At 47.9% G+C, this 27,807-nt stretch overlaps 33 non-coding genes across 33 annotated transcripts; all 33 read left to right on the forward strand.

Annotated features, from left to right (window-relative positions):
* Positions 1 to 5,058: 5,058 nt before the first annotated feature.
* Trnat-agu (transfer RNA threonine (anticodon AGU)) lies at positions 5,059 to 5,130 on the forward strand. Its single transcript has one exon. It is a non-coding gene; the product is annotated as a tRNA-Thr (tRNA).
* A 539-nt stretch (positions 5,131 to 5,669) lies between these two features.
* On the forward strand, positions 5,670 to 5,742 carry Trnar-ucg (transfer RNA arginine (anticodon UCG)). Its single transcript has one exon. It is a non-coding gene; the product is annotated as a tRNA-Arg (tRNA).
* A 439-nt stretch (positions 5,743 to 6,181) lies between these two features.
* On the forward strand, positions 6,182 to 6,254 carry Trnak-cuu (transfer RNA lysine (anticodon CUU)). The gene has a single exon. It is a non-coding gene; the product is annotated as a tRNA-Lys (tRNA).
* A 321-nt stretch (positions 6,255 to 6,575) lies between these two features.
* Positions 6,576 to 6,647, forward strand: Trnat-agu (transfer RNA threonine (anticodon AGU)). The gene has a single exon. It is a non-coding gene; the product is annotated as a tRNA-Thr (tRNA).
* A 6,279-nt stretch (positions 6,648 to 12,926) lies between these two features.
* On the forward strand, positions 12,927 to 12,999 carry Trnak-cuu (transfer RNA lysine (anticodon CUU)). The gene has a single exon. It is a non-coding gene; the product is annotated as a tRNA-Lys (tRNA).
* Positions 13,000 to 13,320: 321 nt separating this feature from the next.
* Positions 13,321 to 13,392, forward strand: Trnat-agu (transfer RNA threonine (anticodon AGU)). The gene has a single exon. It is a non-coding gene; the product is annotated as a tRNA-Thr (tRNA).
* Positions 13,393 to 13,931: 539 nt separating this feature from the next.
* Trnar-ucg (transfer RNA arginine (anticodon UCG)) lies at positions 13,932 to 14,004 on the forward strand. The gene has a single exon. It is a non-coding gene; the product is annotated as a tRNA-Arg (tRNA).
* Positions 14,005 to 14,443: 439 nt separating this feature from the next.
* Trnak-cuu (transfer RNA lysine (anticodon CUU)) lies at positions 14,444 to 14,516 on the forward strand. The gene has a single exon. It is a non-coding gene; the product is annotated as a tRNA-Lys (tRNA).
* A 321-nt stretch (positions 14,517 to 14,837) lies between these two features.
* Trnat-agu (transfer RNA threonine (anticodon AGU)) lies at positions 14,838 to 14,909 on the forward strand. Its single transcript has one exon. It is a non-coding gene; the product is annotated as a tRNA-Thr (tRNA).
* Positions 14,910 to 15,469: 560 nt separating this feature from the next.
* On the forward strand, positions 15,470 to 15,542 carry Trnar-ucg (transfer RNA arginine (anticodon UCG)). The gene has a single exon. It is a non-coding gene; the product is annotated as a tRNA-Arg (tRNA).
* A 439-nt stretch (positions 15,543 to 15,981) lies between these two features.
* On the forward strand, positions 15,982 to 16,054 carry Trnak-cuu (transfer RNA lysine (anticodon CUU)). Its single transcript has one exon. It is a non-coding gene; the product is annotated as a tRNA-Lys (tRNA).
* Positions 16,055 to 16,375: 321 nt separating this feature from the next.
* On the forward strand, positions 16,376 to 16,447 carry Trnat-agu (transfer RNA threonine (anticodon AGU)). Its single transcript has one exon. It is a non-coding gene; the product is annotated as a tRNA-Thr (tRNA).
* A 545-nt stretch (positions 16,448 to 16,992) lies between these two features.
* Positions 16,993 to 17,065, forward strand: Trnar-ucg (transfer RNA arginine (anticodon UCG)). The gene has a single exon. It is a non-coding gene; the product is annotated as a tRNA-Arg (tRNA).
* A 439-nt stretch (positions 17,066 to 17,504) lies between these two features.
* Positions 17,505 to 17,577, forward strand: Trnak-cuu (transfer RNA lysine (anticodon CUU)). The gene has a single exon. It is a non-coding gene; the product is annotated as a tRNA-Lys (tRNA).
* Positions 17,578 to 17,898: 321 nt separating this feature from the next.
* On the forward strand, positions 17,899 to 17,970 carry Trnat-agu (transfer RNA threonine (anticodon AGU)). The gene has a single exon. It is a non-coding gene; the product is annotated as a tRNA-Thr (tRNA).
* A 545-nt stretch (positions 17,971 to 18,515) lies between these two features.
* Positions 18,516 to 18,588, forward strand: Trnar-ucg (transfer RNA arginine (anticodon UCG)). Its single transcript has one exon. It is a non-coding gene; the product is annotated as a tRNA-Arg (tRNA).
* A 439-nt stretch (positions 18,589 to 19,027) lies between these two features.
* Positions 19,028 to 19,100, forward strand: Trnak-cuu (transfer RNA lysine (anticodon CUU)). Its single transcript has one exon. It is a non-coding gene; the product is annotated as a tRNA-Lys (tRNA).
* A 321-nt stretch (positions 19,101 to 19,421) lies between these two features.
* On the forward strand, positions 19,422 to 19,493 carry Trnat-agu (transfer RNA threonine (anticodon AGU)). Its single transcript has one exon. It is a non-coding gene; the product is annotated as a tRNA-Thr (tRNA).
* A 545-nt stretch (positions 19,494 to 20,038) lies between these two features.
* Positions 20,039 to 20,111, forward strand: Trnar-ucg (transfer RNA arginine (anticodon UCG)). Its single transcript has one exon. It is a non-coding gene; the product is annotated as a tRNA-Arg (tRNA).
* Positions 20,112 to 20,550: 439 nt separating this feature from the next.
* On the forward strand, positions 20,551 to 20,623 carry Trnak-cuu (transfer RNA lysine (anticodon CUU)). The gene has a single exon. It is a non-coding gene; the product is annotated as a tRNA-Lys (tRNA).
* Positions 20,624 to 20,944: 321 nt separating this feature from the next.
* On the forward strand, positions 20,945 to 21,016 carry Trnat-agu (transfer RNA threonine (anticodon AGU)). The gene has a single exon. It is a non-coding gene; the product is annotated as a tRNA-Thr (tRNA).
* A 548-nt stretch (positions 21,017 to 21,564) lies between these two features.
* Positions 21,565 to 21,637, forward strand: Trnar-ucg (transfer RNA arginine (anticodon UCG)). Its single transcript has one exon. It is a non-coding gene; the product is annotated as a tRNA-Arg (tRNA).
* A 439-nt stretch (positions 21,638 to 22,076) lies between these two features.
* Positions 22,077 to 22,149, forward strand: Trnak-cuu (transfer RNA lysine (anticodon CUU)). The gene has a single exon. It is a non-coding gene; the product is annotated as a tRNA-Lys (tRNA).
* Positions 22,150 to 22,470: 321 nt separating this feature from the next.
* On the forward strand, positions 22,471 to 22,542 carry Trnat-agu (transfer RNA threonine (anticodon AGU)). Its single transcript has one exon. It is a non-coding gene; the product is annotated as a tRNA-Thr (tRNA).
* Positions 22,543 to 23,087: 545 nt separating this feature from the next.
* On the forward strand, positions 23,088 to 23,160 carry Trnar-ucg (transfer RNA arginine (anticodon UCG)). Its single transcript has one exon. It is a non-coding gene; the product is annotated as a tRNA-Arg (tRNA).
* A 439-nt stretch (positions 23,161 to 23,599) lies between these two features.
* On the forward strand, positions 23,600 to 23,672 carry Trnak-cuu (transfer RNA lysine (anticodon CUU)). The gene has a single exon. It is a non-coding gene; the product is annotated as a tRNA-Lys (tRNA).
* A 321-nt stretch (positions 23,673 to 23,993) lies between these two features.
* Trnat-agu (transfer RNA threonine (anticodon AGU)) lies at positions 23,994 to 24,065 on the forward strand. Its single transcript has one exon. It is a non-coding gene; the product is annotated as a tRNA-Thr (tRNA).
* Positions 24,066 to 24,610: 545 nt separating this feature from the next.
* On the forward strand, positions 24,611 to 24,683 carry Trnar-ucg (transfer RNA arginine (anticodon UCG)). The gene has a single exon. It is a non-coding gene; the product is annotated as a tRNA-Arg (tRNA).
* A 439-nt stretch (positions 24,684 to 25,122) lies between these two features.
* Trnak-cuu (transfer RNA lysine (anticodon CUU)) lies at positions 25,123 to 25,195 on the forward strand. The gene has a single exon. It is a non-coding gene; the product is annotated as a tRNA-Lys (tRNA).
* Positions 25,196 to 25,516: 321 nt separating this feature from the next.
* On the forward strand, positions 25,517 to 25,588 carry Trnat-agu (transfer RNA threonine (anticodon AGU)). The gene has a single exon. It is a non-coding gene; the product is annotated as a tRNA-Thr (tRNA).
* Positions 25,589 to 26,136: 548 nt separating this feature from the next.
* Positions 26,137 to 26,210, forward strand: Trnae-uuc (transfer RNA glutamic acid (anticodon UUC)). Its single transcript has one exon. It is a non-coding gene; the product is annotated as a tRNA-Glu (tRNA).
* A 443-nt stretch (positions 26,211 to 26,653) lies between these two features.
* Positions 26,654 to 26,726, forward strand: Trnak-cuu (transfer RNA lysine (anticodon CUU)). The gene has a single exon. It is a non-coding gene; the product is annotated as a tRNA-Lys (tRNA).
* Positions 26,727 to 27,047: 321 nt separating this feature from the next.
* Positions 27,048 to 27,119, forward strand: Trnat-agu (transfer RNA threonine (anticodon AGU)). Its single transcript has one exon. It is a non-coding gene; the product is annotated as a tRNA-Thr (tRNA).
* The last annotated feature ends 688 nt before the right edge of the window (positions 27,120 to 27,807 follow it).

Below are 27,807 nucleotides of genomic sequence, written 5' to 3' on the forward strand. Positions count from 1 at the left end.
AAGAGTCCCGCCAATCTACGGAAACAGTTGAAGTTCCACCGACACAAGCGCCTGCAATTGTTAAGGCAGCAGATCCGCCGGAAGCTGAAGACCGACACACCTTGCAGGAAAGCGACACTAACTTGGATGCTGAAGAAAGTCCGTCGAGAGGCAATTCTCCGAAGAAAAATAAGAAACGCCGGCTGGCGCGCAAAGGTGCAGAGGAGACAGCTCCCATACTTCGACAAAAAGCGAAGGAAATAGGTAGTACCTTAAGCCAACAGATCTGTAGCAACACGAAAGCGACACCAGTTTCTGGGGAGCGTTCCCCTTCTGCGCTGGAAAAACGAGACGTCCCAGGAAAACCAACAAAGACAGCATCCAACCACCCTCAAGAAACGAGTCACTCTCATGAAGCTTCACTCGTCCCACCCACGACGACAACCTCAACCAGCTGGGCAGACGAAAGCGACCATAACAATCCCGACGCTGAAATGACAGAAATTTCAGAAACTAAGACAGACTGTAAGCTAGCCCAACAGGTGGCTGATATCTTCAACGACGACGTCTCCGCGAACGAACATTCTAAAGAACAAGGACACACCGCTGAAGCATTTGCTACCGGTGAATATTATTAAGACGCGTTTTAAAGCTGACGTTTGCGAGACAAAACGGAAGAATGTTTTTTAAAGTTAGATCAAGTAGAACGAAGAATGTCTGACCTACAAGCATACAAAATCGCGACAGTAAACCTTAATAAGATTCATAGTTCCTTTAAACTACAGAACTTAAAAGATTTTATATACGCTTCTGACAGTGACATTATACTTTTACAAGAAGTGACAGACATTGAGCTTGGTAACGTACCTGGCTACAACGCCATTACAAACCCAGGGCATGGAGCGGAAATGGGCACGGCTCTGCTCACAAAGGAGGGCATAGTAGTCCAAGATGTAGTAAAACTACCAAACAGTAAAGGCATAGCGGCCACAATAAACAAAATACGACTCATTAACGTGTATGCCCCTTCAGGATCCAGTAACAGGCACCGCAGAACGGAGTTCTATAAAGAAGAAATTGTCCCACTATTTGGAACTCGATATGAACACCTTATCCTAGGAGGGGATTTTAATTGTGTTTTGCATGCCAAAGACCAAACTCCCAATTTCAACAAGTGTACTGAACTGGAACGTATAGTTAATGACTTACGACTAATAGACTCATGGGAACATATTCACGGTGCAGCCCCTGGCTTCACCCACGCCACAAGTCACTCGGCGAGCCGTCTCGATAGGATATATGTAACGCACAATTTGAAACACCTCATTTTGCAGTCCGAAGTATGGCCTACCGTTTTTTCAGATCATGCTGCATACATATGCACAATCAATCTGATAAAACAAGGGACATTCAGAGGTAGAGGCACATGGAAGCTCAATGTGTCACATCTGGAAGACCATGCTTGTCAGGAGGCATTTCACAAGGTATGGAGAGAGTGTGAAAGCAAATTTAGCTCGTACAACTCTGGCACTGACTGGTGGCTGAAACATGCCAAACCTAAAATACGGAGGTTTTTCATAAACTACTCCAAAGACAAAAACTTTTGGTACAAATCAACTATAGAATTTTACTTTCAGTGTCTAAGGGATTTGTACAAGTGCGATGCAACAGTTGTGGACAACCACGAAAGAATTAACAAAATTAAAGCAAAAATTTTAGCACTACGGCGTAAACAACTGGAAGGCTACCAAATAAGGTCGCGTGCCCAGAACATAGCCCAGCACGAGGTTACTTCCATTTATCATGTCATTCGTGAAAGCAAAAGGGCGTCTCGCAAGATATTATCTGAAATAACAACTGATGATGGAAGGAAGCTGACGAAGCAAAGAGAGATTAAAGAGGCAATCGTACAGCATTTTGAATCCTTAATGTCTAGTCAGCCGGTTGACGAACAGCTTCAAGACGAGTTAATGATCAACCTCCAGGGCAAAGTATGCCACGCGGAAGCACAGACTCTCCTCTCGGAAGTGACTGAAGAAGATGTCGAAGAAGCTATATATGGAAGCAAGAAAAATAAGGCTCCAGGGGCAGATGGAATTCCAGCAGAATTTTATCGCAGATTCAGTGGCCTCGTAAAAGGCAAGTTTACCCTCATCTGCAACGAACTGCTAAACCCTGCGAATGACATCCCGAAAGAATTTCGTGAGGGACTCGTAGTGCTAGTGCCAAAAACTACGAATACGAAATCTGTAAGCGCTCTGAGGCCAATTACGCTTTTAAACAGCGATTACAAAATCTTTGGCCGCATCCTCGCTCGCAGGCTGAAAACCACAATGACCAGCGTCACTGGCCCTTATCAAACAAGTGTGGGCAAAGACAGAAGAATTCTCCAGACCCTCTGTGATTACAGGGACCTAATCTCAACGGCCGACGTCTGCAAAATAAAATGTGCACTCATCTCACTCGACTTTGACAAAGCCTTCGACAGAGTTAACCATAGTTTTCTCCTTCGCACCATGGGCGCAATGGGCTTCCCACCTCGATTCATTGCGGTAGTAAGAAATACATTAACAAACAATTCAGCTAGATTTGTCATCAATGGACACATTAGCCGTTCGATTGACGTCACCAGCTCCATTAGGCAAGGGTGTCCAATGTCAATGGCACTCTTCGCCATCGCCATCGAGCCCCTGCTTGCCTCCCTTATGAAACATCTACAAGGACTACAAATACATGGAGAAAAGATCGTGTGCAAGGCATACGCTGATGATGTTGGCTTCCTAGTCGTGAATGGCGCTGAAGTACAGAGCGCACTACGAATAGTAACAAAATATGAACAGGCATCTGGTGCAAAACTTAATAGAACAAAGTCGGGGATTTTCAACATCGGCCGTGGAATTGGGACGCAAACGCAGGATCTGTTACGCGAGCTTGTAACCATGAAATGTCTCGGCATAGATTTTAAAAGAAATATCAAGCACACTATTGCTGCGAATTATCGAAAATTACTTAACAGCATACGCGCCTCTGTACAAGCACATAGTATTAGGAAACTCGATGAACTTCAAAAAGTAACAGTGGCAAATGTATACATCACATCCAAAGTTAATTATGTAGCACAAGTTCTGCCACCACCTGCGACCTTGCTGAAAAGCATCGCATCTGCACTAGGACATTTTGTGAGCCGCGGACGTATTTTCAAAGTCAAATATGACATTCTGATGCTCCCTACGAAATGTGGTGGGTTAAATCTTACCGATGTCAGCAAAAAAGCGCAAGCCTTATACCTTGCTACCACATACAAACACTGGAAAGAGCCAAGTGGTACCCTTGCTGCACATTTGTTAAACGAAATAGCTCCTGCTGACGTCAGTGCACCTATAAATGTCCAACACATACCCAACGGACTATACCACTTGAAATACTTTTTCGTAGAATACAGCTATATACAGGCAAGGATTCCTGGGAAAGACATCATGAAAGTTAAAGAACTTTATAATAACTTGATGAAAGACAAACCCAGAAACGACATAGAACAAAAGTATCCTTGTTATAACTGGGAAACAATATGGGAAAATATTCACTGCCGGAACTTGCCAACGTATGTCAAATCGACCTGGTACTTTGCTGTAAACAGAAAAATTACGACGAACTCTAAACTTCACTCTATTCGATTGGCCGAGTCACCGCTGTGTCCATTATGTAAAATACCAGATACCGAAGAGCATAGATTGCTGTGTGACAGGGTAAAAGATATATGGCTCTACATAAGACAAAAGATAGCGAGCATCAGCAGAACTACGCCCAACGCCGTTACGCCTGCTGAATTTTTAACCCCTGACGGTATACCTTACCCTAAAACAAAACGAAATGCAATTAACTGGTTGAAAGGCCAAACGATGCATTACGTCCTAGCAAAAGAATCAAGCAATAGGGAGGACTTCTGGGTATACCTTACAACTGAGCACCACAAGTTGATGTGTACTAAAAAATACAAAGAAAATTACGCAAACTTTTTAACTAAAACAATCCTGTAACCAATAGCAATGCGTAATTTACATTGCACATCCAAGCATTTCGTATATTAGACGAATGATTTTTGGTTAAAGTTTGTACTTCAAGTAGCAGGAGGACGATTTCCAACAGAATGTAGTCAGAGAAGATCATCAGTATAGACCAATTAAGCCTATGTGTATCTATTACTTTGGTTTCGGGGAAACAGTGATGAAACTGATATACACCATTTATTTAGTTTCTGTCTTTCTTTCTTTTTCTTTTCACAAGAAGACACATTTATGTTAATTAAGTGTAAAATCAAGCAGAAGAAGCCTATTTTACTTCATTACCTTCTGAAAAAGGAAATTATACTTATCAGGAATAATGAGTTGATTCTTTCCGTTTTTCCGCGCACGGAGAACGAAATTTACAGATGCAGTTACATTTCCACAACAATTATGAGACTGCCTTCTCCACGGAAATTACATTTATTTTTATTCAAGCCATGTTGCAAACAAAGGCAACAGAAGGGGCATATTTCGTTCGTCGTTCAGAAGAAGCGCGTTTCCACATCATCAAGTTACATTCATTCTTAAAGGCGGAGAAGCCGGGCCGAGAAGGCAACACTTGGCGAGCGTAAAGGATGGGTTGAAGGGGAGGAAGGAGACCCAAAAAAAAAAAAAAAAAAAAAAAAAAAAAAAAAGTCGGTAGAGCATGAGACTCTTAATCTCAGGGTCGTGGGTTCGAGCCCCACGCTGGGCGGCGCAAAATTTTGTGTCTACGCGGATGCAACCTGCGCCCCTCTCGTGAGCCTTGCGTAATGAACGTAACGGGTTACGACGATGCCTAGCTTCTTATGAATATCAGAGGAATGGTATTTGAAGCTGAAAGTAACTCTGAAATGAAATAAATGTGTTGTTTTGGAATTTTAGGTGTACATCGATATCGTGTGAGATGTGTAGGAAAGCAGCAGCTGTGGTAGCTAAATGCAAATAATGGTCGCTAATGCGGTGCGTTTCCAGCTGAAGATCTCCGATTCACTAGTCCATAAGAACAAAGTACCCGAAAAGCGCGCTAGGAGGCGCCTCCTTAGCTCAGTGGCAGAGCGCTGGTCTAGTAAACCAGAGGTCGTGAGTTCGATCCTCACAGGAGGCAAATGAATTTTGTAAAAGCCCCTCCCACCGTGGCCCTTTCGAAAAAAGCGGTCAAGGATGAAACAAATTATAAATGGGTGCGGTATTTAAGAAATGCTCTCGCAAATGAATAGTGCGAATGGTGCTATTAAAGTAGGCACCAGAAACTGCTGCTTTTGGGAGTCTCCGGAGAATGCCGACGTGAAATACTTGGTTCTTGTGATGTATTTTCTACCCCTGATAGAGACCCTCGCGGTTGTCGTCGTCGTCGTCGGCGCCGCCGCCGCTTTGGTAATAGCGGCAACTCGCCATTGTATCTCATAGGGTGAGGTACGTTCTACAACCGACTGAGATGGCACTAAGCGATTGAAGCTGATTTGCAAGCTCTTGTTTGATGAGCGTCATAAGGGCTTGAATGTAACTTGCGATGGGACACAGCAAGAAGTAGCGTCGCATTTTTAGTACTGAAATTGGAGAATTGCGTCAAAGATGGTAAATTCATTCCGGGAAGTGCACAAATGGCGATAATGAGGTGTGTTTGGGGAAGCGTATTGCGCCAGTGACCGTGTGGCCTAATGGATAAGGCGTCGGACTTCGGATCCGAAGATTGCAGGTTCGAATCCTGTCACGGTCGAGTTTTTCCAGTTCTGCAAAAGATGCATGCTGTTTTACTGTGTTGTTTGAGTACTACAAAACTAGTTGAAAGTTGCTGCTGTCCGCTTCCTGGCTGCAAACCGGCGTCTACCTGAAGCTCAAGCAAGACAAGGGTGATCTGTAGCGAAATTTTCGGCACAGTGCCGTTCAGGAGAGTTTTTGTTGGAACTACTGCGTCTGATTCAGGGCCCAAGAGCTACGCCACAGGCGTCTGCGCACAGTCGAGCATGTGTGTTGAATAATGGTGCTGATAGCCACGTATCATTTGAAGCAGATTTGATGCCTTTCGGAGACAATTTTTCATTGAATAGGATTGTAGCTCATTTGTGGCAGCAGGAAATAAGCTGTAGTCAAAAGGATCTTCCATAGATGGTCGCAGGTCCCATCAGTATTGTATGGCTCGTAAAGCATTGTGTGGAGCCCGGCTAGCTCAGTCGGTAGAGCATGAGACTCTTAATCTCAGGGTCGTGGGTTCGAGCCCCACGCTGGGCGGCGCAAAATTTTGTGTCTACGCGGATGCAACCTGCGCCCCTCTCGTGAGCCTTGCGTAATGAACGTAACGGGTTACGACGATGCCTAGCTTCTTATGAATATCAGAGGAATGGTATTTGAAGCTGAAAGTAACTCTGAAATGAAATAAATGTGTTGTTTTGGAATTTTAGGTGTACATCGATATCGTGTGAGATGTGTAGGAAAGCAGCAGCTGTGGTAGCTAAATGCAAATAATGGTCGCTAATGCGGTGCGTTTCCAGCTGAAGATCTCCGATTCACTAGTCCATAAGAACAAAGTACCCGAAAAGCGCGCTAGGAGGCGCCTCCTTAGCTCAGTGGCAGAGCGCTGGTCTAGTAAACCAGAGGTCGTGAGTTCGATCCTCACAGGAGGCAAATGAATTTTGTAAAAGCCCCTCCCACCGTGGCCCTTTCGAAAAAAGCGGTCAAGGATGAAACAAATTATAAATGGGTGCGGTATTTAAGAAATGCTCTCGCAAATGAATAGTGCGAATGGTGCTATTAAAGTAGGCACCAGAAACTGCTGCTTTTGGGAGTCTCCGGAGAATGCCGACGTGAAATACTTGGTTCTTGTGATGTATTTTCTACCCCTGATAGAGACCCTCGCGGTTGTCGTCGTCGTCGTCGGCGCCGCCGCCGCTTTGGTAATAGCGGCAACTCGCCATTGTATCTCATAGGGTGAGGTACGTTCTACAACCGACTGAGATGGCACTAAGCGATTGAAGCTGATTTGCAAGCTCTTGTTTGATGAGCGTCATAAGGGCTTGAATGTAACTTGCGATGGGACACAGCAAGAAGTAGCGTCGCATTTTTAGTACTGAAATTGGAGAATTGCGTCAAAGATGGTAAATTCATTCCGGGAAGTGCACAAATGGCGATAATGAGGTGTGTTTGGGGAAGCGTATTGCGCCAGTGACCGTGTGGCCTAATGGACAGTCGGGCTTGAGAAGCCGTGCGGCGCGGACGTGCTGTTTACGTCCTAGCCGCGACCAGCAGCTTAGCGGAGTCGGTGAGTGTTGTGCTAGCGGCGCATCGTCCATCGTACATAGGAAACGTTCACATGGCTCATTCTTTACGAAAGTCGACAGTAAAGTTCACATTCGAGAACCGTTTTGCCCGACCAAAAGCGCTTGAAGTTGAACGTTTTTTGAGAGAGGTAGTGAAATTAGATCCCAACGAACTATTTGGTATTCATCTTTCGATAGTGGCAAGTGTTGTATATGTGAAACTTATCAATGACGATTGCTGTGACCGGCTGATTCGGACGTCGGGAGGCTCTTATAAGTTCCTTCACTCCGACGGCAATGTAGGGACAGTCCTTGTGGAACCAGCGGGCATTGGAATCAGGACGGTACGTGTCTTTGAATTACCATTTGAGGTGACTGCCCACCAAGTAACTTCGGCCCTGCAACAGTTTGGGACGGTCCTCGCCCATACGGAGGAGAAGTGGTTGAGCTTTGAGACTTACCCTGTTCTTAATGGCGTACGTCAAGTGAGAATCGACCTTCAGAAGCATATCCCCTCCTATGTATACGTTTGTGGCTGCAGAGCGATCGTCATGTATGATGGACAACCTCGTACATGCTCTGGTTGTGGAAAGGAAGGTCACGTTCGATCGGAGTGTTTACAACGACGTATTGCACAATTGCCGGTGGGCGCGAACCTCGATCCGCAGCGGTCCCAAGCTTGGCCACTTACGTATGTCGCGGCTGCGCGAGGTGCTGTGGTGCCATTCCCCGCTGTTCCCGATCCTCCCGCTGCATCACAGGAGTCGCCCATGCAGCAGGATGCCCCGGTGGTCGACCAGTCTGTGCGGCCGGCGTCAGACGCCCCCAGTCCGGATGTCTCCGAGCGTGTGGAACCTCCGCGGACGGAAGTGATGGACGTGGTATCTGACGTGACGCCCGAGACGGGAGCGGACTCCGAAACACCTAGTGTGGGACAGTCTCCACCTTCAGACGTTGAGGAATCCCATACTTCACGGCACCAACAAAAGAAGCGCAAGAAACAACGTATCGCGCCCCCAGATGCCGGCGAAGCAGCTCGCCCATATCGTGAAAAAGCAACACGGATTGCACAAACGCAGCGCGGCACTCCGGCGACGAGTTCTGCAACAGACCAGGCCCCTACGCAGCGAGTGGCAAGCCCCCCAGGTCACTGTGGCGTTGACGCCTGCAGTGTGACCCCCATGGATGTGAGTACGACGCGACCCCTTGAACCATGTGATGAGCTGGATCGAAAACTTCCGAACATGCACCGCACCGCCCCTGTGCATGATGAAGTAAATTGGGCTGATGATGTTGAGTTAGACGCTCAGGATGTTGGAACGACGGACCAACCACTGGCCGTGGACGACACCCATGGTATCATGGGTAACGCATTACGACCAGGTTCAAGTGAGCCGGTCGACGGCTCGGAGGAAGGACAGCGAACCTAAAAGCTGACGGTGTCGCAGTGTTGTGCCCAATGAACCCTCAACAGGCGTATCGCATAGCGACAATCAACATTAATAAAATCAGCAGTGCTCGTAAACTGCAGCTTCTCAGTGACATGTTACGAGCGGCGGAAGTCGATATCGCCCTGTTACAGGAGGTCAGGGAGTTGGATCTCCAGTCCTTGCGCACATATACCGCTCATGTCCATCCTGGTACTGCGCACGAACTGGGCACCGCCATCTTAACCAAAGAGGGTCTCGAAGTTACGGACGTTGCGTTTCTACCTTCGGCGAGAGGTACAGCGCTTACGCTCGCTGGCGTCCGCGTTATCAATGTCTACGCTCCATCTGGCTCCAGTAATAGAGGCGCCCGCTCGGAATTCTATAGGACTGACATAATGCCCCTGTTCGCGGGCAGGTACGATCACGTCGTTTTCGGCGGTGACTTCAACTGCGTGCTGTCACCCCGCGACCAGACGCCGAACTACAACACATGCCCGGAGCTCTCTGCCGTTATACGTGACATGGCCTTGCAGGACACATGGACCTGCCTCCATGGAGACGCGCCGGGGTTCACGTACTTTACGGCAACGTCAGCGAGCCGCCTGGACCGCATATATACGTCGCGCGAGCTTCGTCTCCGTCTTCAGCAGTCGGAACTCTGGCCGACGATCTTTTCAGATCATTTGGCGTATATCTGCACCATCACTCTGGCGCGCCAGTCAACCTATCGCGGTAGAGGATTGTGGAAATTGAATGTCGCTGTTCTGCAGGAACGTGATTGCCGTGTACAAGTCACCGACACCTGGACGAAATGCTTACGTCGCACGCACGCCTATCCGTCGGTGCTCCTCTGGTGGATCCATTGCGCCAAACCGGCCTTGAGGAGGACACTAATGAACTACTCCCGCGATAGGATGCAATGGTACAATACCACGGTGGAATTTTACTTTAGTGTCCTCCGTGACATGTACAACCGTCCCGCACAACGACCGGTTAGTCTTGTAGAAATCAACCGCGTCAAAGCCAAACTGTTGCATCTCATGCGCCAAAAGATGGATGGCACCGTCATTCGAGCACGACTGGGATATGAGGTCGCGCACGAACGACCCTCAGTGCACCACGTGGTAGGGGAAAAGCGGCAGTATACACGGAAACTCATCACGGCACTTCGGACGGTGGACGGCCAGCGGTTAACCACACAGGCCGAGATTAAAAAAGGGTTCGTGGATTATTATGCCAGTCTGTACTCGCAGAAGACACCAGATCGAGAGGCCCTTAATGAGATCCTCACGGCACTGCCGCGCCGACTCGATCGCGCCACTGTCGATGCACTGCAGGAAGATGTGACGGAAGAGGAAGTGGCGACGGCCTTGGCAAAGGGTCGCAAGAATAAATCGCCTGGACCCGATGGACTGCCTATAGAATTCTACAGAGCATTTCAAAGTATCTTAACGCCGATGTTGCGACAGTTGTGCCAGGAGCTACTCAATCCTGAAGTGGCAGTCCCTCGCGAATTTACGCAGGGAATCATCATTCCAGTCCCGAAGACATCGTCCGGATACTCTGTGTATCAGTACCGGCCGATAACACTGCTTAACAGTGATTACAAACTCTTTGCACGACTCATGGCCCTTCGCTTCCGGTCGGCCCTTACACAGTTAACGGGAAAAGACCAGACTGGAGTCGGTGACAATCGCGCTATTCATATGGCGTTGTGTGATTACCGTGATCTGATAGCCATTGCAGATGCGTGTAGAATGCAAGGTGCCATGCTTGCGGTCGACTTAGAAAAAGCCTTTGATGCAGTCGGCCATGACTTTCTCCGCGAAACAATGACGGCGATGTGTGTTCCACAACGGCTCATTGCGTCTGTCTTGCGGCTTCTACATGGATCAGAGTCAATGGTCTTAGTAAACGGACTTTTGGCAGGACCCGTACAGATACACTGCTCTGTCAGACAGGGGTGTCCTCTCTCCATGAGCTTATTTGCCCTCGCGATTGAGCCGCTGTTGGTTCAACTCCACACAACGCTACGGGGCGTCATTGTGCGAGATGATAAATTTGTGTACCTGGCTTACGCGGATGATGTCGTCATCGTCGTACGTTCGAACGCAGAGGTTGACATGGCAATAGATCTGATTGAGAGATATGGCAAAGCGGCTGGTGCACAGCTCAACAGGCGGAAATCGGGAATTATGCACATTGGACGCGGGTTACCCGCGCAACCAGAAACCCGCATTAAGGTGCTTACAGAGATGAAATGTTTGGGAGTAACGTACACTCAGAATATGCGCCGCACGATCGCTCTCAACTACAAACGCCTCTTGCACAATATCCGCGCCAGTATCCGACTACACACCTTACGGTCCCTCGATGCGCTGCAAAAGGTAGACTTCGTAAACACCTACCTGGTGTCGAAGATTATATATGTAGCGCGAATATTTCCCATGCCGCGGGCGACAGCGGACAGACTCCAGGCAGTCTTCGGCCATTACGTGAACCAAGGACATCTCTTTAAAGTAAGTAACGCGACGCTCACTCTCCCGCTGACAGCTGGCGGCCTCGGACTCATCAATGTATACGTCAAGGCCTTGGCGTTGTTCGTGCGACTGACGCTATGGCATTGGAAACGCGACCATAACCGTCTGATCTCCTTCCTCCTGACGGAAATCGTGCCACCCAACCTGGACCCGCCGATCGATATTCACCACATCCCACCAGCCTTGTGCCACTGCCGTACCTTTCTGCTCGACTACAGTTACCTGCGGAAGATGCTGCGTATTGACGACCTGCCCGCAGTCCGGAGTGTGTACGGCACCCTCATGTTGCGACAGCGACGGAATGTGGTTGAAAGCAAGTATCCCCGGTACGACTGGACTGAGGTCTGGTGCAATATCCACCCCCCTAACTTACCGACGGCGGCGCGGGCCACGTGGTACTTTTACGTGAATCGTAAATACCCAACGCAGTCACGTCTGCACCAGATTCATCTCGCGGCATCGCCGCTGTGCCCGACGTGCCAACTGCAAGATACGGACCTCCACCGGCTCGTTTGTGGGGCTGCAAAGGAAGTGTGGCAACTGCTTTGTCGCCTATTGGCCTTCATCCAACGCACGGCGCCGCACGCCATTTCAATGATGTCCCTACTCTGCCCTGATGATAACCCGTACCCACGAACGAAGAGACACGCAGTACATTGGTTAATGGGGGTAACTGTGTACTACCTATTTAGCACGTCGGATCATGACGTTGGCGAGTACAGATCATTCTTGGAGAACCACCACGCTATACTGAAGCGAACACAGACATACCGGAAACATTATGCCAATTTTCTTATCAAGGTGTTTGAAGACTTTCTGGTGAACCGTTGACGTTAGGCATGAGCAGTTAGTCTATCTATCGCTGTATGGAGATGGTGGTATCTACACATGTAACAATTGTGTAAGGATACAACAAGAATCCAAGCATCCTTAATTTAAAAAAAAAAAAAAAAAATAAAATAAAATAAAAAAAAATTAAAAAAAAGGACCTCTCCGATTTCACCGGTTATAAATTTGCATCGAGAAGACGGCCTAGCGTCCGGAAGGACGGAAAGTCTACCACCCCTGTCACCAGTGGACATACGTTCCGGAACGGAACCATATGATTTTGGCCCAGGAGGGGCATCTTCATTTTGCTGTAAAAAAAAAAAAAAAAAAAAAAAAAAAAAAAAAAAAAAAATGGATAAGGCGTCGGACTTCGGATCCGAAGATTGCAGGTTCGAATCCTGTCACGGTCGAGTTTTTCCAGTTCTGCAAAAGATGCATGCTGTTTTACTGTGTTGTTTGAGTACTACAAAACTAGTTGAAAGTTGCTGCTGTCCGCTTCCTGGCTGCAAACCGGCGTCTACCTGAAGCTCAAGCAAGACAAGGGTGATCTGTAGCGAAATTTTCGGCACAGTGCCGTTCAGGAGAGTTTTTGTTGGAACTACTGCGTCTGATTCAGGGCCCAAGAGCTACGCCACAGGCGTCTGCGCACAGTCGAGCATGTGTGTTGAATAATGGTGCTGATAGCCACGTATCATTTGAAGCAGATTTGATGCCTTTCGGAGACAATTTTTCATTGAATAGGATTGTAGCTCATTTGTGGCAGCAGGAAATAAGCTGTAGTCAAAAGGATCTTCCATAGATGGTCGCAGGTCCCATCAGTATTGTATGGCTCGTAAAGCATTGTGTGGAGCCCGGCTAGCTCAGTCGGTAGAGCATGAGACTCTTAATCTCAGGGTCGTGGGTTCGAGCCCCACGCTGGGCGGCGCAAAATTTTGTGTCTACGCGGATGCAACCTGCGCCCCTCTCGTGAGCCTTGCGTAATGAACGTAACGGGTTACGACGATGCCTAGCTTCTTATGAATATCAGAGGAATGGTATTTGAAGCTGAAAGTAACTCTGAAATGAAATAAATGTGTTGTTTTGGAACTTTAGGTGTACATCGATATCGTGTGAGATGTGTAGGAAAGCAGCAGCTGTGGTAGCTAAATGCAAATAATGGTCGCTAATGCGGTGCGTTTCCAGCTGAAGATCTCCGATTCACTAGTCCATAAGAACAAAGTACCCGAAAAGCGCGCTAGGAGGCGCCTCCTTAGCTCAGTGGCAGAGCGCTGGTCTAGTAAACCAGAGGTCGTGAGTTCGATCCTCACAGGAGGCAAATGAATTTTGTAAAAGCCCCTCCCACCGTGGCCCTTTCGAAAAAAGCGGTCAAGGATGAAACAAATTATAAATGGGTGCGGTATTTAAGAAATGCTCTCGCAAATGAATAGTGCGAATGGTGCTATTAAAGTAGGCACCAGAAACTGCTGCTTTTGGGAGTCTCCGGAGAATGCCGACGTGAAATACTTGGTTCTTGTGATGTATTTTCTACCCCTGATAGAGACCCTCGCGGTTGTCGTCGTCGTCGTCGGCGCCGCCGCCGCTTTGGTAATAGCGGCAACTCGCCATTGTATCTCATAGGGTGAGGTACGTTCTACAACCGACTGAGATGGCACTAAGCGATTGAAGCTGATTTGCAAGCTCTTGTTTGATGAGCGTCATAAGGGCTTGAATGTAACTTGCGATGGGACACAGCAAGAAGTAGCGTCGCATTTTTAGTACTGAAATTGGAGAATTGCGTCAAAGATGGTAAATTCATTCCGGGAAGTGCACAAATGGCGATAATGAGGTGTGTTTGGGGAAGCGTATTGCGCCAGTGACCGTGTGGCCTAATGGATAAGGCGTCGGACTTCGGATCCGAAGATTGCAGGTTCGAATCCTGTCACGGTCGAGTTTTTCCAGTTCTGCAAAAGATGCATGCTGTTTTACTGTGTTGTTTGAGTACTACAAAACTAGTTGAAAGTTGCTGCTGTCCGCTTCCTGGCTGCAAACCGGCGTCTACCTGAAGCTCAAGCAAGACAAGGGTGATCTGTAGCGAAATTTTCGGCACAGTGCCGTTCAGGAGAGTTTTTGTTGGAACTACTGCGTCTGATTCAGGGCCCAAGAGCTACGCCACAGGCGTCTGCGCACAGTCGAGCATGTGTGTTGAATAATGGTGCTGATAGCCACGTATCATTTGAAGCAGATTTGATGCCTTTCGGAGACAATTTTTCATTGAATAGGATTGTAGCTCATTTGTGGCAGCAGGAAATAAGCTGTAGTCAAAAGGATCTTCCATAGATGGTCGCAGGTCCCATCAGTATTGTATGGCTCGTAAAGCATTGTGTGGAGCCCGGCTAGCTCAGTCGGTAGAGCATGAGACTCTTAATCTCAGGGTCGTGGGTTCGAGCCCCACGCTGGGCGGCGCAAAATTTTGTGTCTACGCGGATGCAACCTGCGCCCCTCTCGTGAGCCTTGCGTAATGAACGTAACGGGTTACGACGATGCCTAGCTTCTTATGAATATCAGAGGAATGGTATTTGAAGCTGAAAGTAACTCTGAAATGAAATAAATGTGTTGTTTTGGAATTTTAGGTGTACATCGATATCGTGTGAGATGTGTAGGAAAGCAGCAGCTGTGGTAGCTAAATGCAAATAATGGTCGCTAATGCGGTGCGTTTCCAGCTGAAGATCTCCGATTCACTAGTCCATAAGAACAAAGTACCCGAAAAGCGCGCTAGGAGGCGCCTCCTTAGCTCAGTGGCAGAGCGCTGGTCTAGTAAACCAGAGGTCGTGAGTTCGATCCTCACAGGAGGCAAATGAATTTTGTAAAAGCCCCTCCCACCGTGGCCCTTTCGAAAAAAGCGGTCAAGGATGAAACAAATTATAAATGGGTGCGGTATTTAAGAAATGCTCTCGCAAATGAATAGTGCGAATGGTGCTATTAAAGTAGGCACCAGAAACTGCTGCTTTTGGGAGTCTCCGGAGAATGCCGACGTGAAATACTTAGTTCTTGTGATGTATTTTCTACCCCTGATAGAGACCCTCGCGGTTGTCGTCGTCGTCGTCGTCGTCGTCGTCGTCGTCGTCGGCGCCGCCGCCGCTTTGGTAATAGCGGCAACTCGCCATTGTATCTCATAGGGTGAGGTACGTTCTACAACCGACTGAGATGGCACTAAGCGATTGAAGCTGATTTGCAAGCTCTTGTTTGATGAGCGTCATAAGGGCTTGAATGTAACTTGCGATGGGACACAGCAAGAAGTAGCGTCGCATTTTTAGTACTGAAATTGGAGAATTGCGTCAAAGATGGTAAATTCATTCCGGGAAGTGCACAAATGGCGATAATGAGGTGTGTTTGGGGAAGCGTATTGCGCCAGTGACCGTGTGGCCTAATGGATAAGGCGTCGGACTTCGGATCCGAAGATTGCAGGTTCGAATCCTGTCACGGTCGAGTTTTTCCAGTTCTGCAAAAGATGCATGCTGTTTTACTGTGTTGTTTGAGTACTACAAAACTAGTTGAAAGTTGCTGCTGTCCGCTTCCTGGCTGCAAACCGGCGTCTACCTGAAGCTCAAGCAAGACAAGGGTGATCTGTAGCGAAATTTTCGGCACAGTGCCGTTCAGGAGAGTTTTTGTTGGAACTACTGCGTCTGATTCAGGGCCCAAGAGCTACGCCACAGGCGTCTGCGCACAGTCGAGCATGTGTGTTGAATAATGGTGCTGATAGCCACGTATCATTTGAAGCAGATTTGATGCCTTTCGGAGACAATTTTTCATTGAATAGGATTGTAGCTCATTTGTGGCAGCAGGAAATAAGCTGTAGTCAAAAGGATCTTCCATAGATGGTCGCAGGTCCCATCAGTATTGTATGGCTCGTAAAGCATTGTGTGGAGCCCGGCTAGCTCAGTCGGTAGAGCATGAGACTCTTAATCTCAGGGTCGTGGGTTCGAGCCCCACGCTGGGCGGCGCAAAATTTTGTGTCTACGCGGATGCAACCTGCGCCCCTCTCGTGAGCCTTGCGTAATGAACGTAACGGGTTACGACGATGCCTAGCTTCTTATGAATATCAGAGGAATGGTATTTGAAGCTGAAAGTAACTCTGAAATGAAATAAATGTGTTGTTTTGGAACTTTAGGTGTACATCGATATCGTGTGAGATGTGTAGGAAAGCAGCAGCTGTGGTAGCTAAATGCAAATAATGGTCGCTAATGCGGTGCGTTTCCAGCTGAAGATCTCCGATTCACTAGTCCATAAGAACAAAGTACCCGAAAAGCGCGCTAGGAGGCGCCTCCTTAGCTCAGTGGCAGAGCGCTGGTCTAGTAAACCAGAGGTCGTGAGTTCGATCCTCACAGGAGGCAAATGAATTTTGTAAAAGCCCCTCCCACCGTGGCCCTTTCGAAAAAAGCGGTCAAGGATGAAACAAATTATAAATGGGTGCGGTATTTAAGAAATGCTCTCGCAAATGAATAGTGCGAATGGTGCTATTAAAGTAGGCACCAGAAACTGCTGCTTTTGGGAGTCTCCGGAGAATGCCGACGTGAAATACTTAGTTCTTGTGATGTATTTTCTACCCCTGATAGAGACCCTCGCGGTTGTCGTCGTCGTCGTCGTCGTCGGCGCCGCCGCCGCTTTGGTAATAGCGGCAACTCGCCATTGTATCTCATAGGGTGAGGTACGTTCTACAACCGACTGAGATGGCACTAAGCGATTGAAGCTGATTTGCAAGCTCTTGTTTGATGAGCGTCATAAGGGCTTGAATGTAACTTGCGATGGGACACAGCAAGAAGTAGCGTCGCATTTTTAGTACTGAAATTGGAGAATTGCGTCAAAGATGGTAAATTCATTCCGGGAAGTGCACAAATGGCGATAATGAGGTGTGTTTGGGGAAGCGTATTGCGCCAGTGACCGTGTGGCCTAATGGATAAGGCGTCGGACTTCGGATCCGAAGATTGCAGGTTCGAATCCTGTCACGGTCGAGTTTTTCCAGTTCTGCAAAAGATGCATGCTGTTTTACTGTGTTGTTTGAGTACTACAAAACTAGTTGAAAGTTGCTGCTGTCCGCTTCCTGGCTGCAAACCGGCGTCTACCTGAAGCTCAAGCAAGACAAGGGTGATCTGTAGCGAAATTTTCGGCACAGTGCCGTTCAGGAGAGTTTTTGTTGGAACTACTGCGTCTGATTCAGGGCCCAAGAGCTACGCCACAGGCGTCTGCGCACAGTCGAGCATGTGTGTTGAATAATGGTGCTGATAGCCACGTATCATTTGAAGCAGATTTGATGCCTTTCGGAGACAATTTTTCATTGAATAGGATTGTAGCTCATTTGTGGCAGCAGGAAATAAGCTGTAGTCAAAAGGATCTTCCATAGATGGTCGCAGGTCCCATCAGTATTGTATGGCTCGTAAAGCATTGTGTGGAGCCCGGCTAGCTCAGTCGGTAGAGCATGAGACTCTTAATCTCAGGGTCGTGGGTTCGAGCCCCACGCTGGGCGGCGCAAAATTTTGTGTCTACGCGGATGCAACCTGCGCCCCTCTCGTGAGCCTTGCGTAATGAACGTAACGGGTTACGACGATGCCTAGCTTCTTATGAATATCAGAGGAATGGTATTTGAAGCTGAAAGTAACTCTGAAATGAAATAAATGTGTTGTTTTGGAACTTTAGGTGTACATCGATATCGTGTGAGATGTGTAGGAAAGCAGCAGCTGTGGTAGCTAAATGCAAATAATGGTCGCTAATGCGGTGCGTTTCCAGCTGAAGATCTCCGATTCACTAGTCCATAAGAACAAAGTACCCGAAAAGCGCGCTAGGAGGCGCCTCCTTAGCTCAGTGGCAGAGCGCTGGTCTAGTAAACCAGAGGTCGTGAGTTCGATCCTCACAGGAGGCAAATGAATTTTGTAAAAGCCCCTCCCACCGTGGCCCTTTCGAAAAAAGCGGTCAAGGATGAAACAAATTATAAATGGGTGCGGTATTTAAGAAATGCTCTCGCAAATGAATAGTGCGAATGGTGCTATTAAAGTAGGCACCAGAAACTGCTGCTTTTGGGAGTCTCCGGAGAATGCCGACGTGAAATACTTAGTTCTTGTGATGTATTTTCTACCCCTGATAGAGACCCTCGCGGTTGTCGTCGTCGTCGTCGTCGTCGGCGCCGCCGCCGCTTTGGTAATAGCGGCAACTCGCCATTGTATCTCATAGGGTGAGGTACGTTCTACAACCGACTGAGATGGCACTAAGCGATTGAAGCTGATTTGCAAGCTCTTGTTTGATGAGCGTCATAAGGGCTTGAATGTAACTTGCGATGGGACACAGCAAGAAGTAGCGTCGCATTTTTAGTACTGAAATTGGAGAATTGCGTCAAAGATGGTAAATTCATTCCGGGAAGTGCACAAATGGCGATAATGAGGTGTGTTTGGGGAAGCGTATTGCGCCAGTGACCGTGTGGCCTAATGGATAAGGCGTCGGACTTCGGATCCGAAGATTGCAGGTTCGAATCCTGTCACGGTCGAGTTTTTCCAGTTCTGCAAAAGATGCATGCTGTTTTACTGTGTTGTTTGAGTACTACAAAACTAGTTGAAAGTTGCTGCTGTCCGCTTCCTGGCTGCAAACCGGCGTCTACCTGAAGCTCAAGCAAGACAAGGGTGATCTGTAGCGAAATTTTCGGCACAGTGCCGTTCAGGAGAGTTTTTGTTGGAACTACTGCGTCTGATTCAGGGCCCAAGAGCTACGCCACAGGCGTCTGCGCACAGTCGAGCATGTGTGTTGAATAATGGTGCTGATAGCCACGTATCATTTGAAGCAGATTTGATGCCTTTCGGAGACAATTTTTCATTGAATAGGATTGTAGCTCATTTGTGGCAGCAGGAAATAAGCTGTAGTCAAAAGGATCTTCCATAGATGGTCGCAGGTCCCATCAGTATTGTATGGCTCGTAAAGCATTGTGTGGAGCCCGGCTAGCTCAGTCGGTAGAGCATGAGACTCTTAATCTCAGGGTCGTGGGTTCGAGCCCCACGCTGGGCGGCGCAAAATTTTGTGTCTACGCGGATGCAACCTGCGCCCCTCTCGTGAGCCTTGCGTAATGAACGTAACGGGTTACGACGATGCCTAGCTTCTTATGAATATCAGAGGAATGGTATTTGAAGCTGAAAGTAACTCTGAAATGAAATAAATGTGTTGTTTTGGAACTTTAGGTGTACATCGATATCGTGTGAGATGTGTAGGAAAGCAGCAGCTGTGGTAGCTAAATGCAAATAATGGTCGCTAATGCGGTGCGTTTCCAGCTGAAGATCTCCGATTCACTAGTCCATAAGAACAAAGTACCCGAAAAGCGCGCTAGGAGGCGCCTCCTTAGCTCAGTGGCAGAGCGCTGGTCTAGTAAACCAGAGGTCGTGAGTTCGATCCTCACAGGAGGCAAATGAATTTTGTAAAAGCCCCTCCCACCGTGGCCCTTTCGAAAAAAGCGGTCAAGGATGAAACAAATTATAAATGGGTGCGGTATTTAAGAAATGCTCTCGCAAATGAATAGTGCGAATGGTGCTATTAAAGTAGGCACCAGAAACTGCTGCTTTTGGGAGTCTCCGGAGAATGCCGACGTGAAATACTTAGTTCTTGTGATGTATTTTCTACCCCTGATAGAGACCCTCGCGGTTGTCGTCGTCGTCGTCGTCGTCGGCGCCGCCGCCGCTTTGGTAATAGCGGCAACTCGCCATTGTATCTCATAGGGTGAGGTACGTTCTACAACCGACTGAGATGGCACTAAGCGATTGAAGCTGATTTGCAAGCTCTTGTTTGATGAGCGTCATAAGGGCTTGAATGTAACTTGCGATGGGACACAGCAAGAAGTAGCGTCGCATTTTTAGTACTGAAATTGGAGAATTGCGTCAAAGATGGTAAATTCATTCCGGGAAGTGCACAAATGGCGATAATGAGGTGTGTTTGGGGAAGCGTATTGCGCCAGTGACCGTGTGGCCTAATGGATAAGGCGTCGGACTTCGGATCCGAAGATTGCAGGTTCGAATCCTGTCACGGTCGAGTTTTTCCAGTTCTGCAAAAGATGCATGCTGTTTTACTGTGTTGTTTGAGTACTACAAAACTAGTTGAAAGTTGCTGCTGTCCGCTTCCTGGCTGCAAACCGGCGTCTACCTGAAGCTCAAGCAAGACAAGGGTGATCTGTAGCGAAATTTTCGGCACAGTGCCGTTCAGGAGAGTTTTTGTTGGAACTACTGCGTCTGATTCAGGGCCCAAGAGCTACGCCACAGGCGTCTGCGCACAGTCGAGCATGTGTGTTGAATAATGGTGCTGATAGCCACGTATCATTTGAAGCAGATTTGATGCCTTTCGGAGACAATTTTTCATTGAATAGGATTGTAGCTCATTTGTGGCAGCAGGAAATAAGCTGTAGTCAAAAGGATCTTCCATAGATGGTCGCAGGTCCCATCAGTATTGTATGGCTCGTAAAGCATTGTGTGGAGCCCGGCTAGCTCAGTCGGTAGAGCATGAGACTCTTAATCTCAGGGTCGTGGGTTCGAGCCCCACGCTGGGCGGCGCAAAATTTTGTGTCTACGCGGATGCAACCTGCGCCCCTCTCGTGAGCCTTGCGTAATGAACGTAACGGGTTACGACGATGCCTAGCTTCTTATGAATATCAGAGGAATGGTATTTGAAGCTGAAAGTAACTCTGAAATGAAATAAATGTGTTGTTTTGGAATTTTAGGTGTACATCGATATCGTGTGAGATGTGTAGGAAAGCAGCAGCTGTGGTAGCTAAATGCAAATAATGGTCGCTAATGCGGTGCGTTTCCAGCTGAAGATCTCCGATTCACTAGTCCATAAGAACAAAGTACCCGAAAAGCGCGCTAGGAGGCGCCTCCTTAGCTCAGTGGCAGAGCGCTGGTCTAGTAAACCAGAGGTCGTGAGTTCGATCCTCACAGGAGGCAAATGAATTTTGTAAAAGCCCCTCCCACCGTGGCCCTTTCGAAAAAAGCGGTCAAGGATGAAACAAATTATAAATGGGTGCGGTATTTAAGAAATGCTCTCGCAAATGAATAGTGCGAATGGTGCTATTAAAGTAGGCACCAGAAACTGCTGCTTTTGGGAGTCTCCGGAGAATGCCGACGTGAAATACTTAGTTCTTGTGATGTATTTTCTACCCCTGATAGAGACCCTCGCGGTTGTCGTCGTCGTCGTCGTCGTCGTCGGCGCCGCCGCCGCTTTGGTAATAGCGGCAACTCGCCATTGTATCTCATAGGGTGAGGTACGTTCTACAACCGACTGAGATGGCACTAAGCGATTGAAGCTGATTTGCAAGCTCTTGTTTGATGAGCGTCATAAGGGCTTGAATGTAACTTGCGATGGGACACAGCAAGAAGTAGCGTCGCATTTTTAGTACTGAAATTGGAGAATTGCGTCAAAGATGGTAAATTCATTCCGGGAAGTGCACAAATGGCGATAATGAGGTGTGTTTGGGGAAGCGTATTGCGCCAGTGACCGTGTGGCCTAATGGATAAGGCGTCGGACTTCGGATCCGAAGATTGCAGGTTCGAATCCTGTCACGGTCGAGTTTTTCCAGTTCTGCAAAAGATGCATGCTGTTTTACTGTGTTGTTTGAGTACTACAAAACTAGTTGAAAGTTGCTGCTGTCCGCTTCCTGGCTGCAAACCGGCGTCTACCTGAAGCTCAAGCAAGACAAGGGTGATCTGTAGCGAAATTTTCGGCACAGTGCCGTTCAGGAGAGTTTTTGTTGGAACTACTGCGTCTGATTCAGGGCCCAAGAGCTACGCCACAGGCGTCTGCGCACAGTCGAGCATGTGTGTTGAATAATGGTGCTGATAGCCACGTATCATTTGAAGCAGATTTGATGCCTTTCGGAGACAATTTTTCATTGAATAGGATTGTAGCTCATTTGTGGCAGCAGGAAATAAGCTGTAGTCAAAAGGATCTTCCATAGATGGTCGCAGGTCCCATCAGTATTGTATGGCTCGTAAAGCATTGTGTGGAGCCCGGCTAGCTCAGTCGGTAGAGCATGAGACTCTTAATCTCAGGGTCGTGGGTTCGAGCCCCACGCTGGGCGGCGCAAAATTTTGTGTCTACGCGGATGCAACCTGCGCCCCTCTCGTGAGCCTTGCGTAATGAACGTAACGGGTTACGACGATGCCTAGCTTCTTATGAATATCAGAGGAATGGTATTTGAAGCTGAAAGTAACTCTGAAATGAAATAAATGTGTTGTTTTGGAACTTTAGGTGTACATCGATATCGTGTGAGATGTGTAGGAAAGCAGCAGCTGTGGTAGCTAAATGCAAATAATGGTCGCTAATGCGGTGCGTTTCCAGCTGAAGATCTCCGATTCACTAGTCCATAAGAACAAAGTACCCGAAAAGCGCGCTAGGAGGCGCCTCCTTAGCTCAGTGGCAGAGCGCTGGTCTAGTAAACCAGAGGTCGTGAGTTCGATCCTCACAGGAGGCAAATGAATTTTGTAAAAGCCCCTCCCACCGTGGCCCTTTCGAAAAAAGCGGTCAAGGATGAAACAAATTATAAATGGGTGCGGTATTTAAGAAATGCTCTCGCAAATGAATAGTGCGAATGGTGCTATTAAAGTAGGCACCAGAAACTGCTGCTTTTGGGAGTCTCCGGAGAATGCCGACGTGAAATACTTAGTTCTTGTGATGTATTTTCTACCCCTGATAGAGACCCTCGCGGTTGTCGTCGTCGTCGTCGTCGTCGGCGCCGCCGCCGCTTTGGTAATAGCGGCAACTCGCCATTGTATCTCATAGGGTGAGGTACGTTCTACAACCGACTGAGATGGCACTAAGCGATTGAAGCTGATTTGCAAGCTCTTGTTTGATGAGCGTCATAAGGGCTTGAATGTAACTTGCGATGGGACACAGCAAGAAGTAGCGTCGCATTTTTAGTACTGAAATTGGAGAATTGCGTCAAAGATGGTAAATTCATTCCGGGAAGTGCACAAATGGCGATAATGAGGTGTGTTTGGGGAAGCGTATTGCGCCAGTGACCGTGTGGCCTAATGGATAAGGCGTCGGACTTCGGATCCGAAGATTGCAGGTTCGAATCCTGTCACGGTCGAGTTTTTCCAGTTCTGCAAAAGATGCATGCTGTTTTACTGTGTTGTTTGAGTACTACAAAACTAGTTGAAAGTTGCTGCTGTCCGCTTCCTGGCTGCAAACCGGCGTCTACCTGAAGCTCAAGCAAGACAAGGGTGATCTGTAGCGAAATTTTCGGCACAGTGCCGTTCAGGAGAGTTTTTGTTGGAACTACTGCGTCTGATTCAGGGCCCAAGAGCTACGCCACAGGCGTCTGCGCACAGTCGAGCATGTGTGTTGAATAATGGTGCTGATAGCCACGTATCATTTGAAGCAGATTTGATGCCTTTCGGAGACAATTTTTCATTGAATAGGATTGTAGCTCATTTGTGGCAGCAGGAAATAAGCTGTAGTCAAAAGGATCTTCCATAGATGGTCGCAGGTCCCATCAGTATTGTATGGCTCGTAAAGCATTGTGTGGAGCCCGGCTAGCTCAGTCGGTAGAGCATGAGACTCTTAATCTCAGGGTCGTGGGTTCGAGCCCCACGCTGGGCGGCGCAAAATTTTGTGTCTACGCGGATGCAACCTGCGCCCCTCTCGTGAGCCTTGCGTAATGAACGTAACGGGTTACGACGATGCCTAGCTTCTTATGAATATCAGAGGAATGGTATTTGAAGCTGAAAGTAACTCTGAAATGAAATAAATGTGTTGTTTTGGAACTTTAGGTGTACATCGATATCGTGTGAGATGTGTAGGAAAGCAGCAGCTGTGGTAGCTAAATGCAAATAATGGTCGCTAATGCGGTGCGTTTCCAGCTGAAGATCTCCGATTCACTAGTCCATAAGAACAAAGTACCCGAAAAGCGCGCTAGGAGGCGCCTCCTTAGCTCAGTGGCAGAGCGCTGGTCTAGTAAACCAGAGGTCGTGAGTTCGATCCTCACAGGAGGCAAATGAATTTTGTAAAAGCCCCTCCCACCGTGGCCCTTTCGAAAAAAGCGGTCAAGGATGAAACAAATTATAAATGGGTGCGGTATTTAAGAAATGCTCTCGCAAATGAATAGTGCGAATGGTGCTATTAAAGTAGGCACCAGAAACTGCTGCTTTTGGGAGTCTCCGGAGAATGCCGACGTGAAATACTTAGTTCTTGTGATGTATTTTCTACCCCTGATAGAGACCCTCGCGGTTGTCGTCGTCGTCGTCGTCGTCGGCGCCGCCGCCGCTTTGGTAATAGCGGCAACTCGCCATTGTATCTCATAGGGTGAGGTACGTTCTACAACCGACTGAGATGGCACTAAGCGATTGAAGCTGATTTGCAAGCTCTTGTTTGATGAGCGTCATAAGGGCTTGAATGTAACTTGCGATGGGACACAGCAAGAAGTAGCGTCGCATTTTTAGTACTGAAATTGGAGAATTGCGTCAAAGATGGTAAATTCATTCCGGGAAGTGCACAAATGGCGATAATGAGGTGTGTTTGGGGAAGCGTATTGCGCCAGTGACCGTGTGGCCTAATGGATAAGGCGTCGGACTTCGGATCCGAAGATTGCAGGTTCGAATCCTGTCACGGTCGAGTTTTTCCAGTTCTGCAAAAGATGCATGCTGTTTTACTGTGTTGTTTGAGTACTACAAAACTAGTTGAAAGTTGCTGCTGTCCGCTTCCTGGCTGCAAACCGGCGTCTACCTGAAGCTCAAGCAAGACAAGGGTGATCTGTAGCGAAATTTTCGGCACAGTGCCGTTCAGGAGAGTTTTTGTTGGAACTACTGCGTCTGATTCAGGGCCCAAGAGCTACGCCACAGGCGTCTGCGCACAGTCGAGCATGTGTGTTGAATAATGGTGCTGATAGCCACGTATCATTTGAAGCAGATTTGATGCCTTTCGGAGACAATTTTTCATTGAATAGGATTGTAGCTCATTTGTGGCAGCAGGAAATAAGCTGTAGTCAAAAGGATCTTCCATAGATGGTCGCAGGTCCCATCAGTATTGTATGGCTCGTAAAGCATTGTGTGGAGCCCGGCTAGCTCAGTCGGTAGAGCATGAGACTCTTAATCTCAGGGTCGTGGGTTCGAGCCCCACGCTGGGCGGCGCAAAATTTTGTGTCTACGCGGATGCAACCTGCGCCCCTCTCGTGAGCCTTGCGTAATGAACGTAACGGGTTACGACGATGCCTAGCTTCTTATGAATATCAGAGGAATGGTATTTGAAGCTGAAAGTAACTCTGAAATGAAATAAATGTGTTGTTTTGGAATTTTAGGTGTACATCGATATCGTGTGAGATGTGTAGGAAAGCAGCAGCTGTGGTAGCTAAATGCAAATAATGGTCGCTAATGCGGTGCGTTTCCAGCTGAAGATCTCCGATTCACTAGTCCATAAGAACAAAGTACCCGAAAAGCGCGCTAGGAGGCGCCTCCTTAGCTCAGTGGCAGAGCGCTGGTCTAGTAAACCAGAGGTCGTGAGTTCGATCCTCACAGGAGGCAAATGAATTTTGTAAAAGCCCCTCCCACCGTGGCCCTTTCGAAAAAAGCGGTCAAGGATGAAACAAATTATAAATGGGTGCGGTATTTAAGAAATGCTCTCGCAAATGAATAGTGCGAATGGTGCTATTAAAGTAGGCACCAGAAACTGCTGCTTTTGGGAGTCTCCGGAGAATGCCGACGTGAAATACTTAGTTCTTGTGATGTATTTTCTACCCCTGATAGAGACCCTCGCGGTTGTCGTCGTCGTCGTCGTCGTCGTCGGCGCCGCCGCCGCTTTGGTAATAGCGGCAACTCGCCATTGTATCTCATAGGGTGAGGTACGTTCTACAACCGACTGAGATGGCACTAAGCGATTGAAGCTGATTTGCAAGCTCTTGTTTGATGAGCGTCATAAGGGCTTGAATGTAACTTGCGATGGGACACAGCAAGAAGTAGCGTCGCATTTTTAGTACTGAAATTGGAGAATTGCGTCAAAGATGGTAAATTCATTCCGGGAAGTGCACAAATGGCGATAATGAGGTGTGTTTGGGGAAGCGTATTGCGCCAGTGACCGTGTGGCCTAATGGATAAGGCGTCGGACTTTCGGATCCGAAGATTGCAGGTTCGAATCCTGTCACGGTCGAGTTTTTCCAGTTCTGCAAAAGATGCATGCTTTTTTTTACTGTGTTGTTTGAGTACTACAAAACTAGTTGAAAGTTTGCTGCTGTCCGCTTCCTGGCTGCAAACCGGCGTCTACCTGAAGCTCAAGCAAGACAAGGGTGATCTGTAGCGAAATTTTCGGCACAGTGCCGTTTCAGGAGAGTTTTTGTTGGAACTACTGCGTCTGATTCAGGGCCCAAGAGCTACGCCACAGGCGTCTGCGCACAGTCGAGCATGTGTGTTGAATAATGGTGCTGATAGCCACGTATCATTTGAAGCAGATTTGATGCCTTTCGGAGACAATTTTTCATTGAATAGGATTGTAGCTCATTTGTGGCAGCAGGAAATAAGCTGTAGTCAAAAGGATCTTCCATAGATGGTCGCAGGTCCCATCAGTATTGTATGGCTCGTAAAGCATTGTGTGGAGCCCGGCTAGCTCAGTCGGTAGAGCATGAGACTCTTAATCTCAGGGTCGTGGGTTCGAGCCCCACGCTGGGCGGCGCAAAATTTTGTGTCTACGCGGATGCAACCTGCGCCCCTCTCGTGAGCCTTGCGTAATGAACGTAACGGGTTACGACGATGCCTAGCTTCTTATGAATATCAGAGGAATGGTATTTGAAGCTGAAAGTAACTCTGAAATGAAATAAATGTGTTGTTTTGGAATTTTAGGTGTACATCGATATCGTGTGAGATGTGTAGGAAAGCAGCAGCTGTGGTAGCTAAATGCAAATAATGGTCGCTAATGCGGTGCGTTTCCAGCTGAAGATCTCCGATTCACTAGTCCATAAGAACAAAGTACCCGAAAAGCGCGCTAGGAGGCGCCTCCTTAGCTCAGTGGCAGAGCGCTGGTCTAGTAAACCAGAGGTCGTGAGTTCGATCCTCACAGGAGGCAAATGAATTTTGTAAAAGCCCCTCCCACCGTGGCCCTTTCGAAAAAAGCGGTCAAGGATGAAACAAATTATAAATGGGTGCGGTATTTAAGAAATGCTCTCGCAAATGAATAGTGCGAATGGTGCTATTAAAGTAGGCACCAGAAACTGCTGCTTTTGGGAGTCTCCGGAGAATGCCGACGTGAAATACTTAGTTCTTGTGATGTATTTTCTACCCCTGATAGAGACCCTCGCGGTTGTCGTCGTCGTCGTCGTCGTCGTCGGCGCCGCCGCCGCTTTGGTAATAGCGGCAACTCGCCATTGTATCTCATAGGGTGAGGTACGTTCTACAACCGACTGAGATGGCACTAAGCGATTGAAGCTGATTTGCAAGCTCTTGTTTGATGAGCGTCATAAGGGCTTGAATGTAACTTGCGATGGGACACAGCAAGAAGTAGCGTCGCATTTTTAGTACTGAAATTGGAGAATTGCGTCAAAGATGGTAAATTCATTCCGGGAAGTGCACAAATGGCGATAATGAGGTGTGTTTGGGGAAGCGTATTGCGCCAGTGACCGTGTGGCCTAATGGATCTCCATAGCTGAGTTGGGGTAGTCAGTCGGCGGACGCGGTCGAGGTCGGACGTGCTGTGCTGCGCGCCGCGCCGTCGTTGTTTTCGTGTGGTGAGTCACTGCGCTTGCTTCAGTGTCTAC

This window comes from Schistocerca nitens, chromosome 8 (assembly GCF_023898315.1).
Source record: "Schistocerca nitens isolate TAMUIC-IGC-003100 chromosome 8, iqSchNite1.1, whole genome shotgun sequence".
In the NCBI taxonomy this organism is placed as follows: Eukaryota; Metazoa; Arthropoda; class Insecta; order Orthoptera; family Acrididae; genus Schistocerca; species Schistocerca nitens.